The following is a 17390-nucleotide window of genomic DNA, read 5'->3' as shown; positions in this document are numbered from 1 at the left end:
TGAGCACAGCAAAAATAACCCTTCAGGAAAAAACTGTTAAGGGAGCACCTGGGTGGCTCAGTCGTTCAGCGTCTGCCTTCAGTTCAGGTCATGATCCCAGGGTCCTGGGATCGAGCCCCAAATCCGGCTCCCTTGCTTAGTGGGAGGCCTGATTCTCCCTCCCCCACTCCCCCTGTTCGGGTTCTCTCTCTCACTGTGTGCCTCTCTGTCAAATAAATAAATAAAATCTTAAAAAAAAAAAAAAAGGAAAGAAAGAAAAAGTATAAGAAATGCTAGTAATGTTCTGTGGTGTTCTGCATGGTCGTTACATGACTGTATATATCTACAAAAATTCAACAAGCTTATACTTAATATGCTATATTAATTATGTCTCAATTAGTTAAAAAGAAGGAAATAAGATGACCCCAAAGTTAACTTTTCACCTTCATTTTACCAAATATCCATCCCAAACCACATAAATAACCTATAGTCACAAACCATTAGTAATCACCCTCTTAGATATTGATCTTTCATGCTCTCAGGTATTTAATATCCTTTTCACTTTACTTTTCTTCAAGACCTACATAAAATCTCATTCCCTTAGGGATCATTCCACCTAAATATCACTTAACTCTACCTTCACTTGTGCTACAACAATTCTTGTACTTCCCATAACCTTAGCATTCATTATACCAGTGGGTGTCAATCAGACGTGATTTTGTTCCCCAGGGGACATTTGGCAATTAATGTAGACAGTTTTGATTGTCACAGGGCAGGGAGAGAGTGCTACTGGCATCTAATTGGTAAGGCCAGAAATGCTCCAAAATATCCTACACACAGCACAGATCCCCATAACAATTAATTATGGTTGGTGGGGGATTCTGCTTGTTCTTGCTCTGCAGGGTCTCAGATTGATGGAGGCTCCCTCTTAACACATGATTCCATGATCTCCATGGTAATAGAAAGGAGACTGTTGCTAATAACTTACTGGCTCTTAAAGTGTCTAGAAGAGGGTCCTGTAATTTTGGCTTATTAAATTCATTGGCCAAAGCAAGTCTTACGGTCTTAATAGATTTCACAGAAGGGTTAAGGAAGTGCAGGCTTATTGTGTGTTCTGAAGAGAACTGAAATGTTTCAGCCATAGTAAGTATTTGTTGAATTATATATGTTATATATGTTGAATTATAGCTTATTTAGTCTTTTAAAAACTGAATTATGTTAGGGTGCCTGAGTGGCTCAGTTGTTAAGTGTCTGCCTTAGGCTCCAATCATGGGTCCTGGGATCAAGCCCTGCATCAGGCTCTCTGCTCAGCGGGAAGCCTGCTTCTCCCTCCCCCACTCCCCCTGCTTGTGTGCCCTCTCTCCCTGTGTCTCTCTCTGTCAAATAAATAAATAAAATCTTAAAAAAAAAAAAAAAAAAGAGTTGCATGCTGTATAGACTGAGCCATGAGCCAGCACGGTACCCCAAAAGCTGCTGTTTCGTATTCATTCATTCATTTTTTTTTTTTTTTACCATCTTCTTATATCTGCCTATATCATAATAGAGTTATTATTAGGATTTGAGTGTGAAATTTTTATCAGTTATTTGTTCATGAAATACTAGTGTATGTGATTTTTTTTCTGTTGCTCTTCCTTAGTGAGAATTTCCTTTCAGGTGTAGGAATTGCTAGTCTTGGGGCGTGTTGGTAATTAGAATGAGAGGAAATCTGGCTGTTGGGAATAGAAAAGTCAAAGTAGAAGACTTGAGGCAGGATTTTGTAAGAAAACTTTAGGAAAGATTAAAGGAAACAAATCTGATATGTAAAACTGTCTTCCTGTCTCTGCTGAGGGAAGGAGAGATCTTACCTTTGGGAGGCTAACAGTACTTTGATTTGAAGTTAATGGGCAGAGCCAAGGCTCTCTATGATGGGAAAGGCCTGTGAGAAGTCAGTCAAAAGCATTTCTGTCATACAAACTATCCATGCATCTTGGGACTACGGGTGTCTTTGGGAAGTCATAAGCTTCTGCTTTAAAATCAGAAGGGCCTTAATGGAAAAAAAGTTAAATTATTTAGAACAAGTTATAACTGTACATGATATAAAATTCAGAATATTCAATAAGATATACCATAAAAAGTAAGTTATCCTCCCATGTCTAATCCCTTCCCACACTGTACCCCAATTTCTTGTGTATCCTTTCAGAGGTACTTGGTATTAATATGAATGGTGGATTAGGCATCAAGGGAAGACCCTCCTAATATGTGTGTCTGCAGAAAAGTAGTACACGTTTACAAGCACTTCATCAAAAACTCTAAGGAAAGACATGAAAAATTTATAGTTAATAGTGTCTAGCTGGTTCAGTTGGTAGAGCATGTGACTCTGGATCTTGGGCTTGTAAGTTCGAGGCCCACGTTGGGTATAGAAATTACTTAAAAATAAATCTTAAAAAAAGAAAAATTTATAGTTAGTAAATTAATTGTGTGGTACACATTGAAAATTTAGGATATGTAAATGTTATTGGTATTCTCTTAGTAATTTAGTGTGTGCAAAAACATGCAAAAAATTTTCTAAAAGCATAAATCTACTGGTGATCTTGGTCCTTTCTGAACCTGTTTTCTTTTTTAATATTTTAAGTGCCAAAAATACATTAATTCATTAGGTTGATTTTCAGGGAGCAGGACTTTGAGCTTAGAGAGAGCCTGTTTCCCTGTTTGCAAAATACTGTGTTAAATGCTAGGGGATAAAAGGTGTTCATGAAAGACACATTAGAATTCACAAGGAAAATAAATATTCATTTGTGGTCCTAAGTGTCTTCCTTGTAATGCTTAAGACTATTTATCATCCCCTTCCTTAAAAATTTTATTTTACTGTCCCCTTACTTTAGACGTCTCTTAGCACTTGATACTTTTCTTTATTTATCTCTAGTTCTTTTTCTCTGTCCTCTATTCACTGCCTCTCCCAGCTTCATTACACCCAACCAAGAGGTCTTACATTTCTTGGATATTCATAGATGTATCCTTTTCAACACATATAAAATGAACTCATCTTTTTCATCTCCCCTTGCAAAAGGTTCCCCTTGTTTATCTATTTCAAAGTTAATAATTTGGGGGGGTTTTTTTGTTTGTTATTTTTAGTTAATAACATTTTTTAAAGTCAGCTTTACCAGGACGCCTGGGTGGCTCAGTCGGTTAAGCAAACTTCTGTGTTTGGCTTATGGCATGATCCTAGGGTCTTGGGATCGAGTGCTGCATTGGGCTCCCTGCTCAGCGGGGAGCCTGCTTCTCCCTCTGCCTGCTGCTCCCCCTGCTTGTACTCTCACTCTCTCTCTGACAAATAAATAAAATCTTAAACAACAAAAAAAATAAAGTCTGCTTTTTCAAGGTATAATATACTTGCAGTAAAAGTCACACATTTTTAGTGTTCAGATAACCATCAACTTAGTGAAGATAAAGAACATTTTTCTGTCCTGTGGAAATTCCCTAGGCCCCTTTGCAATCAGCCTGCCTCAGTCTATTCCTAGGCAGCCACTGATGTGATTTCTATTACTCTGAATTAGATTGGTCTTTTCTAGAGTGTCATAGAAATGAAATCATACAGTATGTATTTTTTTGTTTTCTTTCTCTTGGCATAATGTCTGTGATATGTATGTTGCTGCATGTATCAGTAGTTCCTTAGTAATATTCCAGTGTTTGGTTATACCATAATTTATCCATTTACTTGTTGATTGATATTTGAATCATTTCCAGATTTTAGCTATTAATAAGTAAAGCTGTTATGAACATTTGTGTGCAAGCCTTTTGTGGCCATTTGTTTTTATTATGGTTGATAACCTTCTAAAACCTTGCAAGCTAGAAACTTTGGGATTGTTTTTGATTCTTTTAACCTCTTTCCTCACTTGTATTCATCCAGTAGATTATGAAGTCATGGGGTTTCTTCCTTTGGAATATGTTTCATCCCTTATTCTCTTTTCCAAGGACCTTTAATGTTCTTGTGAGAAAGTGCTTTTTATTTTGTGAAGCCTCATTTCTGGAGTAGAAGATGTAAGGGTGATTATGCAGATGGTGCCCTTTCTGAGTAAGGTTTATAGTCAGGTGGGGATGCAGACTGAAATTGGTGAGAGGATGATACTGACTTTGAAGTTTCAATATGGGAAAAAGGGATGTTGCTGTTGGATGCACTCCCATCCCTGTAAACACTGTTTTAGTGGGTTGAGAATAATACTTTAGTTTGTCTCGGTTTTTGTTTTGTTGTATATTCACAGGTATGTATGTTGTGGTAAAAAAGTAAGTTTAATATCATGGATGTTCTCATTGCTATGTAACCTTAAGCAAATTACTTAATATCTGTGGGCCTCAGTTTCATCATCTGTAAAAGGATAATAATATCTGTTATATAGGGTTATTAAGAGGATTGGATGTGTTGTTACATGTGTAGCTCTTAGAATAGTACCTGGCATATTGTGTTATATAAGTATTAGTATTATTACCTTAATTCTCCATTACGTTAAAGGCTGTCTGGGGCCTGTGGGTGGCTCAGTCTGTTAAGTGTACAGCTCTTCATTTTGGCTGGGGTTAATGATATCAGGGTTATGAGATCAAGCCCCGCTTTAGGCTCTGCACTTAGTGTGGAGTCTGCTTGAGATTATCTCTCTCCCCTCTTGCTCTCCCTGCTTGTGTTCTCTCTCTCTCTCTCTCTCAATAAATAAAATCTTTAAAAAAGATAAAGGCTTGGGGCGCCTGGGTGGCTCAGTGTAATTAAAGCCTCTGCCTTTGGCTCAGGTCATGGTCCTGGGGTCCTGGGATCGAGCCCCACATCGGGCTCTCTGCTCTGCGGAGAGCCTGCTTCCTCCTCTCTCTCTGCCTGCCTCTCTACCTACTTGTGGTCTCTGTCAAATAAATAAATAAAATCTTTAAAAAAAAATAAAAAAGATAAAGGCTATCTTTTCCTTTTGCATTTCAGTTCCTCTTACATATCGCTGTGATTTATCTCCTAACACTCCACTCTCCTGTTACCTGTTCAAACCTACAAAGGCACTGTATCATCTGGCAGCTCTTTATGTATCTTTCTTTCAGTTGTGGTAAAATACACAAATGTAAACTATACAAATGAAGTTTTACAAATGTATCTACCTCTCAAATTAAGCTATAAAAAGTTTCTAACATTCCAGAAGTTTCCTTCTTGTCCCTTCCCCCTCAACAACCATCCATCCCACATCTGTTTTGACTTTATCATAGATTACTTTTGCAAACACGTCTTTTTAAAAATTGAAGTATAGTTGATTATAACATTATATTAATTTCAGGTATACAACATAGTGATTTAATATTTGTATAGCAAAATGATCACTATAATCTTTTTTTAAAAAGATTTATTTATTTATTTGACACAGAGAGATAGAGACAGGGAGAGAGGGAGCACAGCAGGGGGAGTGGGGGGAGGGAGTAGCAGGCCTTCTGCCAAGCAGGGAGCCTGATGTGGGCCTCGATCCCATGACCCTGGGATCAGGACCTGAGTGGAAGGCAGACGCCTAATGACTGAGCTACCCAGGCGCCCACAAATAAATCTTAAAAAAAAAAAAAAAAATCCCTCTCCAAAATACGAAACATGGCATTGAGTATAATCTAAGGAGGGACAATAAAATCTCAAATCAGTTTTAAAAATTTTACTCAAGGGGTGTCTGACTGGTTCAGACAGTTTAGTGTCTGACTCTTGTTTTTAGCTCAGGTCATGATCTTAGGGTCCTGAGATCAAGCCATGTTGGGCTCTGTGCTCAGCGGGGAGTCTGCTTCCCTCTTTCTACCCCTCCCCCTGCTAGTGTGTGTGCAAATTCTCTCTCAAATAACTAAATTTTAATTTTTTTTTTTTTTTTTTAACTCAAGAGGTGCCGGGCTGGCTCAGTTAGTAGAGCATGCGACTCTGGATCTTAGGGTCATGAGTTTGAGCCCCATATTGGGGGTAGAGTTTATTTTAAAAGTAAATAGGACTAGGGTGCCTGGGTGGCTCAGTTGGCTAAGCAACTGACTTTAGCTCGGGTCATGTTCCCATGGTCCTGGGATCAAGCCAGGCTCCTTGCTCAGTGGGGAGCCTGCTTCTCTCTACTTGCTACTCTGCCTGCTTGTACTTTCTCTCTGTCAGATAAAGTTCTTGAAAGAAGATAAAGTAAATAGGAGTACCTGCGCTCCTACTGAGCAGCCAACTCTTGATTTCAGCTCATGTCATGATCTCAGGGTCTTGAGTTTGAGCCGCACGTCCCACTTTGCACTGTGCAGGAAGTCTGCTTGAGATTCTTTCCCTCGCCTCTCCCCCTTGCAACCACTTATGTGCTCTCTTTCTCTAATAAATAAATCCTTAAAAATAAGTAAATATTTTATTCAGTTTTTTAAAATTAAACAAGGCTTTGAGATGACAAATGTGTACCTTCAGCTTGCATTAATGGAAGAAACCACACAATGTGTGTATTCAACTTAATTTCCAGTATGTAACCACTCCTTTTCTGATAATCCAACTGTTTTCTCTAAGACTTCTTATAGAATAACTACATCAGTTTTTTCCCTATCAAACCTAGTGGGCATTGTGAATCTTACGTGTGACTATTTTTCCTACCTTATTTTGAACAAAAGCAGGAACAGACAAATTCTCAGTCCCTTTCTTTCATTAGTGAATATGAAAATTTGTTAAGAGGGTAGCTCCATGTTACATGTTCTGACCAACAAAACAAAGAAACACACACCACAAGAGAACACAAGGAACTTTTTGGAGGTGATGGATGTGTTTAGTACCTTGGTTACTGTGATGGTACATAAGCAAGTGTGTGGTTATGTGCAAACTCATCAAAATGTATACACTAAATTTGGACAATTTTTCTTTAAGATTTTTATTTTTAAAGATTTTATATAGAGAGAGCATGAGTTGGGGGGGGCAAGAGCAGAGGGAGAGAATCACAAGCAGACCCCACGCTGAGTGAGAGGCTCCTTCATAGGAATCTCATGACCCTGAGATCATGACCTGAGCTGAAACCCAAGTTGGTTGCTCAACCAACTGTGCCACCCAGGCCCCCTGCCATTTTTTTTTTTTTTTTTTAATTTTAAGATTTGAGAGAGAGCAACATGAGCATACATGAGCAGGGGAATAGGCAGAGGGAGAGGGAGAGAGAATGAATGTGGAGCCCCATGCAAGGCTTGATATCACAACCCTGAGGTCATGACCTGATGAAATCAAGAGACACTTAACCCAATGAGCCACCCATGTGCCCCAAGGCAGGGTTATCTTTCATTCATCTTTTATTATTTTTTTTCATCTTTTATTATTTAAAGAATATTTGTTAAATGAGATGCCAGTTGTTCCTTTATTTGCCTTTCCCATCTAATCATTTCTGAATCCCCAGCATCTAGGTTGGTGCCTAGGAATTGGTGAATTCCTGGTAAATATTGAGTGAATTATGCTTATTTTGGTTTTGATATTGTCTAGTTAAATGAAAGCAAGTGGTTTAAGCTTGATAGAAGAATGCTTGATCTTAACAGTACCTTTCCCCCCATGAGTTACTATGTATATTTGGACATTGGAACATGGAGCATTATTAAACTTTAATGATTTGCTATGATAATTATTTCTTTCAACATAATGATAAAAACTGATATTTATTACATTTTTTATGGATGTTTTGCTTTTTTGTGTGTGATTGTCCTTAAGAGCTGTTACAGTAATTGCTTAGAATAAAATGGATCTCTCATTTGCTAATACTCTGCCATATCATAAAAATTGATTAACTTTGTGGGGCACCTGGGTGGTGCAGTCAGATGAGCATCTGACTCTTGGTTTTTGCTCAGGTCATGATCTCAGGGTCATGGGATTGAGCCCCACAGTTGGCTGTGTGTTTAGTGCAGAGTCAGCTTGGGACTCCCTGTCTCCCTTTGCCTGTCACCCTGCTCTTTCTGTCTCTCTGTCAAATAATTTTTTTATTTATTATTTTTTAAAGGTTTTATTTATTTATTTGACAGAGAGTGCACAAGCAGGGGGAGTGGCAGAAGGAGAAGCAGGCTCTCCACTGAGCAGGGAGCCCGATGTGGGATTCAATCCCAGGAACCTGAGCTGAAGGCAGACACTTAACTGAGCCACTCAGGTGCCCTAATAAATAAAATAAATCTTAAAAAAAAACTCATTAACTGTGGAGGAGTAAGTATTGTGAAGATTTAATATTTCTTCCATTAGATTATAGAAATGAAAGTAAGTGCTGGGATGTCATTTTAATACATAGCTCTCAGAGTTAAGAGGTTGTAAGTTTGGAGATTCACTAGAATTGGGCATTCTTTTTCATATTTTTTTCCAGCTTTTTAATTGATACACTATAATGTGTTTAAATTTTTTTTGTAATAATCTTAAGCTTACAGAAAAGTTGCAAAGTTTGTAGAATGTTCAAATATGCTTTTCAGCCCTAATCTTATATAACCGTAGAATAATTACCAAGACAAGGAAGTTAACATTGGTGTAATATTATGAACTTAACCTTAGTCCTTACTTGAATTTTACCTCTTTTTCCACTAATAACTCTTCTCAGTTTCAGGATCCCACATTATAGTTTGTTATGTGTCTTTGGTCTTCTCTAATCTGTGATGGTACCTTGTCTTTTATGACCTTGACGCTTTTTTTTTTTTTTTTTTAATGTTAACACTTGAGTACTGGTTAGTTATTTTTAATATGTCTCTCAGTTTGGGCAGGTTTAGTGTTTTCTCATGATTAGTTTGAGGATATGTATTTGTTAAGAATACTGCAGAATGATATATATCCCTTCTTAGTGCATTATGTCAGGGATATGACACATGATGTTGATAGGTCTTATTACTGTTAATGTTAACCTGGTTCATTTGCTTAAGTGGTGTTTTCCATATTTCTCCACTGTAATTATTATTTTCCCCTTTGTAATTAATTAATTAATATCCTGAGACTACATTTCATGGTACTTACATCGAAACCCAAGCTGACATGTGTATGTTACATATTAATTAAACTGCAGACTTTATTTGGATTTCACCAACTTTTCCATTAATCTGTTCTCTTTCTGTCACAGTCTCCTCTGGAATGTGTTAGTTTTTCAGTACTTTGTATTCTTACTATTTTTCATACCTTTGATAGTCTGGAGGAGTGTTGACTCCGTATCTTGAAGACTGTCTCCCATCTAGTTTTGTCTGATATTTTTCTCCTGATTAGCCTGAGGTGATGGGTTTTTGGAAAGAATACCATGGATGTGTAGTGTCTTCCCCAGGACATCTGTCAGGAGGTACATGATGTCCACATGACAACACTGATGATATTAGCCTTCCTCACTTGGTTAATGTAGTGTTGCTAGGTTTCACTGCTGTGAAGTTACTGTTTTTCTCTTTTCCTACTGTTTCTTTGGAAGTGAGTCATTAAGTTTAGCCCATATCCTAAATGGGGAAAAGGCTAATGCGATTGTGATTTGCATTTCCTTGATGTCTCTTGTGCTTATTTGTGATCTGTATTTCTTTTTTAGCTAAGTGTCTATTCAAATTATTTGCTCCTTCCCTCCATTTTAAAATTGGGCTGTTTGTTATTATTTAGTTATGAATCTTTATATATTCAGGATTAAGCCCTGTACTAGGTACGTGTTCTGCAAATCTTTTCTCTTGGGCTCATTTTTTATTAATATTATCTTTAAAAGAACAGACATTTTCAATTTTGATGAAGTTTGGCTTATCAGTTTCTTTTATGGGTTGTGCTTTTGGTTTTATATCTAAGAAATCTTTGCATAAACCAAGATCACTAAAAAATTTCTGTTCAGTACTTTCATATAGAAGTTTTAAATTGTGAGGTTTTACATTTAGGCTATTTATTTATTTTTGTTTTGTTTTGTTTTAAGAAACTTTATTTTCCATCAACCTGACTTCCATTTTGTTTGCCTTTGTGGAAGAGCAGCTTTTAAGACCACTCATTGATTGTTCCTACCTGTTCAGTAGCCTGAGCAGTGGGAGCTGCTGAGCAGACTTCAGTGCCAGGCTGAGTATTCCAGTCTTCAGTAGGGAACTGCTGAGTAGGCACAGAGGGCACCTGCATGCCTTCAGACTGGTCTGTGACTTTAGGTTGAGTTGTAGTGAACTCAGGATCTCGAGCCATCCATTCACCCTGAAATTCCTCCTGGGTCACAGTCTTTTCAGCTGTGGCCTGCTTTTCCTTCTCAGTCTCTTCCAGGTCTCTGTAGAAGTAGATACCAGGCTTGACTCCCATGGATGTTAATTGGAAGCGATGCCACACATGCGCAGAACTTCCTGGGCCAGCATCCACATCAGACCATCTGAGTGAGCTCCCTTACTTCAAGGGATGGCAATGTCCACATAGTGCAGAGGAGAGTTGTAACACAGAATGGTTTGGCAGGTTAACATAAGATGCCTCTGTGAGAGTCTGGTGGTCAGCCCTGGGATCAGTAACCACCAAAAGTCTTGGTTCCCAGAAGGCTGCCTGGATCTGGTTAGTGAATGTTTCCAGAGTGAAGCAGCTGGCCATAGGAGTGTCTCCAGTAGCAGCAGCAAACATCAGCTGGCCAGTTCCTGGATGATATGACACTGACATCAGCTGGGTTTTCAGTGGTAACAATGGCATGAGCTGCCAGCAGAAGCTTCTCTCAGGTTCTCTTTAGATTTATGGTATAGATGCCACCACTCTTCCTTTTGTAGATGAACTGTTCTATTTGGAAGTCAACCACCTGATAAGTGGGTTCCTGCTACAAAGAATTTGAGGACATCCCCCTCTTTCATTCACAGGACAAATTGAGTTGTCATTTTGGAGACTCTATGACAGTATCAAATCTTCCAGTCTACCTCTAGGGTATATCTCTCCATTTATTTAGTTTATTTTTTATTTCTGTCATCAGGGCTTTGTAGTTATCAGCATACAAATCTTGTACATATTTGTTAAGTTTATCCCTAAGTATTTGAAGATTTTTGGTGTTATTGTAAATGTTACTTTTTTCCCTCCAAATTTCAATTTTGTTAATAACTGTGAAAAATATAATTGATTTTTGTGTATTGACTTTGTATTTTGCAACCTTGGTAAATTGACTTATTACTAAGTTCAAGTAGCTATTTTATAGATTCTTTGGGATTTTCTAAGTAGACAGTTATGTTTATGATTAAAGACAGTTTTATTTCTTCTTTCTAATGTGAATGCATACCCTTCTCTTCCTCCCCCGGCTCCTTTTTTTTTTTTTTTTTTTTTTTTTTTTTTTTTTTTACTTGGTTTTTTTTATTAATAAAAATTTTTTTTTTTTTTTTTTTTATGTGAATTTTTTCCCTTTTTTTCCCCCCCCCCCCTTTTTTTTTTTTTTTTTTTTTTTTTTTTTGCCTTATTGCACTGGCTAGATCACTCAATATAACCTTGAATAGATGCGGTGAGAATGGATATCCTTGCATTGTTCTGCATCTTATGTGGAAAGTATTTAGTCCTTCATCATTACATATGATATTAACTTTAGGGCTCTTATAGATACTCTTTATCAAGTTAAGGAAGTTCCTTCTACTTTCAGTTTTCTGAGAGTTTTTGTCAGGAATGAATTGAACTTTGTCAAATGCTGCTTTTTTTTTTTTTTTTCCTCTGCTGAAATCATATGATTATGCTTCTTAAGTCTAATATAGTGAGTTATATTGATTGATTTTCACCCCGGGGTTGAACTCCACTTAGTATGATGATACATTATTATTTTCATAAGTTCCTGGGTTCTACTTGCTGATATTTTGTTCAGAGTTTTTGCATTCATATCCATGGGAGATACTGGCCTATAGATTCTTGTTCATGCCTGGTTTTGGTATCATGGTATTGTGGACTTCATAAGTTGGTAAGTGTTTATATGCTAGACAAGTTTATGTAGAACTGATGTCCTTCCTCCCTCCCCCCTCCCCTCCCTCTCTTTCTTCCTTTCTCTCTCTCTCTCTCTCATGTCTCAAGTATCCCAGGATGTAGTTGGACTAGACATGTTGGGTGAAGGAACCAGGAGTTAAATAACACAGTAGATACATACCTGATTTGAAGAGGAACTGCAGCATATGCAACACTGGCAGAGGTGGTGGGACTATTTTACATTAACCAATTCAGGACTACATGAGATAGGTATCATCCAGCATTGGATATAGCCGCAACGGTTTGTGAACTATTCCTATCTGTAACTTTAGGAAACTGGTGTTTTTCCTAGGTCATTTTAATATTACTAGAGTAACAGATAATAAGGATAATAATACACACAACTTCCTACTAAAATCCTGTTGTAGCATAGACACTTAAGTGGTACAACGTTAGAAAACTTCGGAACAGCAGCTCTTGGGGTGCTACAGCCTGGGTGGCTCAGTCATTAAGCATCTGCCTTTGGCTCAGGTCATGATCCCAGTTTCTGGGATTGAGCCCCACTTTGGGCTCCCTGCTCAGCGGGAAGCCTGCTTCTAACTTGCGTGTGTTTTCTCTCTTGCTGTGTCTCTCTCTACCAAATAAATAAATAAAATCTTTAAAAAAAAAAAAAAAAGAAAAGGGAAACCTGGGTGGCTCAGTGGGTTTATAAGCCTCTGCCTTCAGCTCAGGTCATGATCCTAGGGTTCTGGGATTGAGCCCTGCATCGGGCTCTCTGCTCAGCAGGGAGCCTGCTCCCTCTCCCCGCTGCCTGCCTCCCTGCCAGACTCTCTGCCTACTTGTGATCTCTGTCAAATAAATAAAATCTTTAAAAAAATTAAAAAACAAAACAGCTGCTCTTTTTGTATACCCTCCAAAGTGTATCTGGACTTTTCTTCAAATGGTCTTCAGGGGTCAAATTCACCTTCACTACATCTGAGATTCCATTCTGTCCCAAGATGTAAGGAACACAGAGGAAGACATAATCTTTTATTACATAGACACTCTTAATCATGGTGAAAATTGGATGCATTCACCTAAGATTCTTCATTACTTTCTGCCAAATCCACCAGTCTCGTGGCCCAGGTTGTATAGTCTTTCAATTTGATTGCCTTGTAAGCATTGTCAACTGACAACATGTTTGTGAACCTCTTTCTACTGTTTTTTTTATCTGTATCAGTGCCAGAGCCAGGGCATGGATTTTTCTGGGAGACACCAGCAACGTTTACCCCATACAGGTACACTAGAGTCTCTATGCCCCATAAGTACCCACCCATGACAGTTAATGGGTGAACTCCCAGCCTTTCCGCCATTAGGTAATGGCATTGGACTAAATCCAGATTGCAGCCACTTTCAGTAACAATTTTGGGAAAGCTGCTTATCTTCCAAGCCATGTAGGTCAAGATATCTTCTGGATTGGGAATAATAAGCAACTTGCAGTTTAGGCTGTATGATAAATGTAAAGATGTTCCCTTTATGCTGGGCCAAATTAAGAGGGCTTTCTCCTATGAGAGAAATGCTCCATGCATTTTTTAATTAATTTTTATTTTTTATTATTATTTTTTTGCTCCATGCATTTCTCCATGCCCCAAGTGTGATAATAACCAGCTTGGAGTTTGCAGTCATGTTATAGTCTTTGTCAGAGAAAATTTTTGGTACAAGGAAAGGGCTGCCATGTTGGAGATCCATCATATCTCCCTTCAATTTGTCTTCGTGACATCAACAAGAGCAAGTTCATCTGTCAGGTCGTCCATTAAGAGACTGACAGCTCAGGCGTGCCAACAGCATCAGCTCCAACAAACTGTAATTTTATTCTGTGGGGGGGTATGGTCTTCCTTGTAAAGATTCTGAATCAGCTGATCCTTGAGAGTTGCCATATTGGATTTAGAACCATAGGAATTGGGGTACACCTCTGGGCAGGCAGGTGGGCGGGAGGACAGTGTTGGATTCAGACTTGATGGCAGCAGCTTTGGTACCCTACCATATGTTATTTAGAACTCTTTGATTTCCAAATATTTAGGAATACTCTTCTAATTTAATTTCTAATTCTGTGTTGTCAGAGAGTCCATTGTAGTTCTTTCTATTTGTTGAGACTTGTTTTATGGCCCAGTGTATGGTGTAGTTAGGTTAATGTTCCGTAAGCACTTGAAAAGAATGTGTATTCTTTGTCGGATGGAGTGCTTTATAAATGTGAATTAGGTCAAGTTATTTGAGTGTAAGTTTCTGTGTACCTACTGATTTCCTGTTTGCCCAACTATAGAGTAATGTTGAAATATCAACTATAATTATTCATTTGTCTTTTTCTTTTCAGTTTTTCTTGATGTATTTTGAAATTTTATTAGGTACATACACATTTAGAATTGTATATTTTTATTTTTTTTTAAATTTTTTTTTAAGGATTTTATTTGAGTGAGAGGGAGAGGGCATGAGTGGGGCGGGGGGAGGGATAGAGGAAGAGGGAGAAGAAGACTCAATGCTGAGCAGGGACACCCCCTCACCCCTGATGTGGGACTCCATCCCAGGACCCAGGGATCATGATTTGAGTTGAAGGCAGTCGCTTAACCAACTGAGCCACCCAGGTGCTCAGGATCATTATATATTCTTTTTTTTTTTTTTTAAGATTTTATTTATTTATTTGACAGAGATCACAAGTAGGCAGAGAGGCAGGCAGAGAGAGAGCAGGAAGCAGGCTCCCCACTGAGCAAAGAGCCCAACGCAGGGCTCCATCCCAGGACCCTGGGACCACAACCTGAGCCGAAGGCAGAGGCTTTAACCCACTGAGCCACCCAGGCACTCCTCATTATGTATTCTTGAACTGTCTTTTCTCATTATGAAATAATCCCTTTTCATCTTTGGTAACATTTCATCATTCTTTAAACAGTTGTGTTAAAATATGCATAACATAAAATGAACCATTTTAAAGTGTATAGTTCAGTGGCATTAAATGTACTCACAGTGTTGTGTAACCATTGCCCTTATTCATTTCTTTTTTTTTTTTAAAGATTTTATTTATTTATTTGACACAGAGAGAGAGATCACAAGGAGGCAGAGAGGCAGGCAGAGAGAGAAGGGGAAGCAGGCTCCCTGCTGAGCAGAGAGCCTGATGCGGGGCTCCATCCCAGGACCCTGAGATCACGACCTGAGCTGAATGAATGCAGAGGTTTAACCCACTGAGCCACCCAGGCGCCCCAGCCCTTATTCATTTCTTGAACTTTTTTTTTTTAATCCTCCAAAACAGAATCTATGTATTCATTAAAGCACAGCTTCCATCCCAACCCCAACTTCCCTGGGCCTGGTAACCTCTGTTCTTTCTGTCTTTATGAATTTACATTTTCTAGGTAGCTAATATAAGTGGAGTCACACAGTATTTGTCCTTCAGGGTCTGGCTTATTGCACTTAGCATAATGTTTTCATGGCTCATTTGTGTAATTGTGTATCTTAGAATTTTATTCCTTTTTAAAAGGTTGAAAACTCCATTTTGTGTGTGTGTGTGTGTGTGTGTGTGTGTGTGTGTGTGTTTATCTCACATGTTCATTTGTTTGTTCATCTATGTTTTTAAAGATTTATTCGAGAGAGAGAGAGAGATGGTGGGGGTAGAGAGGTAAGGAGAGAGAATCTCAAGCAGACTCGGCACTGAGTGCATAGCCCAAGTGGGGCTCAGTCCCATGACCCCGAGATCATGACTTGAGCTGAAATCAAGAGTCGGATGCCCAACCGAGCTATCCAGGTACCCCTGTTTATTCATCTATTGATAGATTTTGGGTTGTTTCTATCTTTCGGCTCTTGTGAGTGTTGCTGCTATGAATAGTGGTATACAAGTATCTCTTTTGAGCCCCTGCTTTCAATTTTGGGTATGTACTTTCGTATTTTTCTTCTTTTTTTTTTTTTCCTTAAAGATTTTGTTTATTTATTTGAGAAAGAGTGATAGCAAGAGGGAGAGCACAAGCAGGGGTGGGAAGAGAGAGAACCAGGCTCTCCACTCAGCAGGGAGCCAGATGCAGGGCTCTATCCCAGAACCCCGGGATTATGACCTGAGCTGAAGGCAGGCGCTTAACCAACTGAGTCACCCAGGCACCCTACTTTAACATTTCTTATAGTTCACATCTGCTTTTAATGAATTCTCACAGTTTTTGCTTGATAATTATTTAACCTTAATTGAAAGAAACCCTTTGTTTGATAGAATTGTAGATTCATATGCAATTATGAGAAATAATACAGAGAGATCTTATGGACTCGTCACCAGGTTCCCCCAGTGGTAACATCTTGGGTAACTATAGTGTAATAGCCCAAGCAGGAAATTGACATTGATACAGTTCACTTGACCTTATTCAAATTTTACCAGTTTTGCCTAACTCCTTTATGTGTGAGTTTGTTTTTTGAAGATTTTATTCGTTTGATAGAGCATAAGCAGGGGGAGCGGGAGAGACAGAAGCAGGCTCCCCACTGAGCAGAGAGCCCAGTGTGGAGGTCAGTCCCAGGACCTGGGGATCATGACCCAAGCTGAAGGCAGTCACTCAACCCCAGCTGAAGGCGCTCCTCTATGTATATATATTTAGTTCTGTGCAGTTTTATCACATGTGTAGATTCCTATCACAGCTGTCACGATTAATACAAAATAGTTCCATCACAAGGATCACTTGTGCTGCCATTATTGTCACAGCTACCTCTCTCCCTTACCCACCCCAACTTCTGAAATCACTTGTGTTCTTCATCTCTACAGTTTTGACATTTAGAGATTGTGTGGAATTACACAGTTTATACTTTTTGAAATAAGCTTTTTCTCACTTAGGATGATTTGCTTGAGATTCATCTAAGTTGTTAAATGCACCAATGGTTTGTTCTCATTGCAAAGTAGTAGTTTATAGTATGTATGTACCATGTTTTGTTTAACCATTTACCTACTGAAAGATGTTTGGGTGTTTCCCAGTTTTTTTTTACTTCAAATGAAGTACAAGCATACAAATGTTATAGGTTTTGTGTGAATATGTTTTGCTTATCTGGGATAAATATCCAAGAGTTCAGTTGTTGGGTCCTATACCACACATGTTAGTTTTGTAAGAACCTGCCATCCTTTTCTAAAGTGTCGGTAATAGTTTACATTTTTACTAATGAGGGGAGCTTGGGTGGCTCATTCAGTTGAGGCTTGGACTCTTGGTTTCAGCTCCAGTCATGATCTCGGGATTGTGGGATCAAGCCCTGCTTCAGGGTCTATGCTGGGCATGTAGTCTGCTTGAGGCTCTGTCTCTCTGCCTCTTCCTCTGCCTAGCATTTGTGCTCTCTTTCTCTCTCTCTCTCCTGCAAATAAATAAATATCTTTACATTTCTACTAACAATATGTGAGTAATCCAGTTTCTTCATATCTTCAGTAGCATTTTTTTCAATTGTGGGAAATACATGTAGCATAAAATTTATTTTAGCCATTTTTAAGTGTATAGTTCTGTGTGGGGCACCTGGGTGGCTCAGTTGTGAAGTGTCTGCCTTTGGCTCAGGTCATGATCCCAGGGTCCTAGGATTTGAGCCCCAAGTGGGGCTCCCTGCCCAGCGGGGAACC

At 38.7% G+C, this 17390-nt stretch overlaps 1 protein-coding gene and 2 pseudogenes across 2 annotated transcripts in view; 1 reads left to right on the top strand and 2 right to left on the bottom strand.

Moving 5' to 3' along the window:
• The window catches only part of TAOK1 (TAO kinase 1), a 160981-nt gene that overhangs the window by 11543 nt on the left and 132048 nt on the right, over positions 1-17390 (top strand). The window lies entirely within an intron of this gene.
• On the bottom strand, positions 9890-10746 carry LOC116861691 (annotated as a pseudogene).
• LOC116861678 lies at positions 12655-13750 on the bottom strand (annotated as a pseudogene).

Source organism: Lontra canadensis, unplaced genomic scaffold, assembly GCF_010015895.1.
Source record: "Lontra canadensis isolate GAN:19392208 unplaced genomic scaffold, GSC_riverotter_1.0 scaffold204, whole genome shotgun sequence".
NCBI classification, from domain to species: domain Eukaryota; kingdom Metazoa; phylum Chordata; class Mammalia; order Carnivora; family Mustelidae; genus Lontra; species Lontra canadensis.
The sequence above is the reverse complement of the archived record's forward strand: the minus strand, read 5'-3'. Positions and strand labels throughout refer to the sequence as shown.